Below are 3,831 nucleotides of genomic sequence, written 5' to 3' on the forward strand. Positions count from 1 at the left end.
ACTTAATAATAAAACAAAACAGGCCAATCAAATCTTGTATGGCAACAAGAAACACGTACTGGAACGAAGTTGAACATTAAAGTTTTTGATACTGAAATTAAGAGGTCTTTTGTTTACTTTTAACCATAAATAACATCACACCTTCTTTAAAAACACACAATACTTGTACGAAACGACATACTTCTATATATAACACACGATACTTGTACGAAACTAAACACTTCTTTTTATAACACACGATACTTGTACGAAACGACATACTTCTATATATAACACACGATACTTGTACGAAACTACACACTTCTATATATAACACACGATACTTGTACGAAACGACATACTTCTATATATAACACACGATACTTGTACGAAACGACACACTTCTATATATAACACACGATACTTGTACGAAACGACACACTTCTTTTTATAACACACGATACTTGTACGAAACTAAACACTTCTTTTTATAACACACGATACTTGTACGAAACGACATACTTCTATATATAACACACGATACTTGTACGAAACGACATACTTCTATATATAACACACGATACGTGTACGAAACGACATACTTCTATATATAATACACGATACTTGTACGAAACTACACACTTCTTTATATAACACACGATACTTGTACGACACGACACACTTCTTTATATAACACACGATACTTGTACGAAACGACACATTTCTATATATAACACACGATACTTGTACGAAACGACACACTTCTATGTATAACGCACGATACTTGTACGAAGCGAAACACTTCGTTATATGCTTTCTGTAATGTTGACGGTATATTTTACATTTAGGATACGATTGTTGTCTTTGTATTTTACAGGGAGGAAACAATACTCTTACTTAATACAGGGAGGAAACAATACTCTTACTTAATACAGGGAGGAAACAATACTCTTACTTAATACAGGTAGGAAACAATACTCTTACTTAATACAGGGAGGAAACAATACTCTTACTTAATACAGGGAGGAAACAATACTCTTACTTAATACAGGTAGGAAACAATACTCTTACTTAATACAGGTAGGAAACAATACTCTTACTTAATACAGGGAGGAAACAATACTCTTACTTAATACAGGGAAGAAACAATACTCTTACTTAATACAGGGAGGAAACAATACTCTTACTTAATACAGGAAGGAAACAATACTCTTACTTATGTGTTTTCAATTCACTTTGAGATTGAGTGGATATGTTCTACTGTAGATTGAGTAAAGCTATATTTGACTGACTAACGTTGTTTTGCTATGGATGTTTGTTATGAACTATATTTAATCGTCTTGTAAGTTGATTGCATTGAAAGTGTGAATTCAGTGGTCTTAAGCTTGTATTTTACGTTGAAAAGTTTTCTTGTTCCCTTCCAGAAAGATCGGGAAATTGACCTAAAACAGTGCAGTCTTTTTTTTTCTCTCTGTAACAAAGCAGTCTTTAAGTAGGTCGCGTCATTTTAACCACGATAGGCGTATGAATTTGTACATTTCTCACGAGGCATAACCAGCTATTGTACAACAGCGCGAGTCTACAAGCCTAAAATCTCGATGCGGTGACAAGGAAACTTAACATAGTCAACTCGTTCCAAAAGTGTTAGCTATCTAGCTTAAGAACAAAAGCTTTGCTGATTTACTTCTTTGTACGCGCGGAGTTTGAAACGAGTAAAGGTAGGTGATCTGACTAAACTTGTTTTTGTTATTAAAATTTCTTTCATTGCATAAACGTTTCAAGAATATTCTTTCTTTCTTAATATGTTTTTAAATACGCTAAATATAAACTGTAGAGCGAAACCTATCGTACATATACTAATTCTATACTGTACGGCGATACGGTCGTGTATAGTACCTGCTGTACAGCGATACAGTCGTGTATAGCACTGCTCTACATATACTGAATTTAAGTTGTACAGCGATACAGTCGTGTATAGCACCCGCTGTACATATAATGAACATAGGCTGTACAGTACCAAAGTAATTTATAAAAGTGTTTGAATAATTATTACAAGCAGTGTCTCAAGTGGAGTTTATAATCAAAAACTGTATTTAAAGTCAGGGAAAACATTTATAAAAAGAAATATTACAGTGTCATATTTCCTTATATCTGTTTCTCATATTGATATATATGTTTGTGTATAACGTTTTATCAAACCTTTGATAACTAAGTGTCAATGAAGCGTGTATCTTAACATCAGGTTTATCAGGTATCTGATGAATAGGATCTCATGTTCAATTTGGATTCAGTTCTCTACAATCCTGACGTTTAATTTTGTTTCTACACTTAGTACCCAAACTGTTAACATTTGGCATGTCATATTAGAACACGTAACTTTTTTAACCAATAGGATCTCATGTTCAGTTTAGATTCAGTTCTCTACAATCCTTGACGTTTAATTTTGTTTCTACACTTAGTACCAAAACTGTTAACATTTGGCATGTCATATTAGAACACGTAACTTTTTTAACCAATAGGATCTAATGTTCAGTTTGGATTCAGTTCTCTACAATCCTGACGTTTAATTTGGCATATTATATAAGAACACGTAACTTTTTTAACCAATAGGATCTCATGTTCAGTTTGGATTCAGTTCTCTACAATCCTGACGTTTAATTTTGTTTTGCACACTTAGTACCCAAATTGTTAACCTTTGGCATGTCATACTTGAACACGTAACTTTGTTTCAACCAATAAGATTTTACGTTCAGAGTTCTACGTTTTAATTATGAGACGTCATCCTAAGAACGCCCTATGCAACCTGTTTGGGCAACCTAAGTTGCCAGATATTTCTTTCAACACTTTTTACTCTGCCACTGAGATTGTAACCATTAGCCTAAAATTCCAAGGACAAATACGAATGGATTTCGTAATCATTTGAAAACACAAAGTTCAGTTCGATATTTTCCTGCTAGTTATCATTTACATAATATCTTTAGTATTCACAATGAACGAATTTAAAAAGAAACACGCAATAAAAACTTTATTAAGAAGCTAGAGGGGCTGTGTTAAAAAAGAACACTACATGAAATTTAGGTCACCATTATGTGCACACTTTGTTATTAGCTGATGCCTTGCGTTCGAACATAGTTTGACACGTGACTACGACTTTATCAAAACACTAAAATAATTCATATATGAAATTCAAATAAATGAGATGGAGCTGATTTGAAAACAAACTGAATCATGTTTATGATACATACTGTTTACGTTATTGAACTCATACGTGCTCGTTTAGTGGTTGTTGAGTTAACTTCATGAAACAAATTCAATGAGACAAGACTTATTTTTAACACATAATTTATGGTAATTTAAACAGATATTTAATATGTTTGTTCTGTATAAATAAATCTTATTCCCATTCGATTTTGGAAATATCACTTTTTAAAGATAATTTATATATTGCACAAGGTAATATAATATGGATTTTTTCCTTGTTAAGCTTGTGCTTAAAAATAAGCTATTTATGCTCCGCCCACCGCGAGTATAGAAACCAAAAATTTAGCATTATAAGCCCTCAGACTTACTGCTAAGCCACCAGGCGCTTTTGGAAATAAAACAAAACAAATAAAGGTCACTAATCGCTCGCAAACATAAGTGGTGACTACACACATTATCACTGGAAAGCATGATATGTTGGTGACTATACACGTTCTTACTGGAAAGCTTGATGTGTTGGTGACTACACACATTGTCATTGGAAAGCATGATGTGTTGGTGACTATACACGTTCTTACTGGAAAGCATGATGTGTTGGTAACTATATACGTTCTTACTGGAAAGCTTGATGTGTTGGTGACTACACACATT

General features: G+C 33.2%; 1 protein-coding gene across 1 annotated transcript in view; it reads left to right on the forward strand.

The window, feature by feature from the left end:
* Window positions 1–1,557: 1,557 nt before the first annotated feature.
* Window positions 1,558–3,831, forward strand: part of LOC106472050 (stearoyl-CoA desaturase 5-like) — a 28,139-nt gene continuing 25,865 nt past the window's right edge. The window contains exon 1 of the mRNA XM_013932681.2: window positions 1,558–1,697. The gene's annotated coding sequence lies outside the window, so the exon portion shown is untranslated. The remainder of the gene's footprint in view (window positions 1,698–3,831) is intronic.

This window comes from Limulus polyphemus, unplaced genomic scaffold, assembly GCF_000517525.1.
Source record: "Limulus polyphemus unplaced genomic scaffold, Limulus_polyphemus-2.1.2 Scaffold5046, whole genome shotgun sequence".
Lineage (NCBI taxonomy): Eukaryota > Metazoa > Arthropoda > Merostomata > Xiphosura > Limulidae > Limulus > Limulus polyphemus.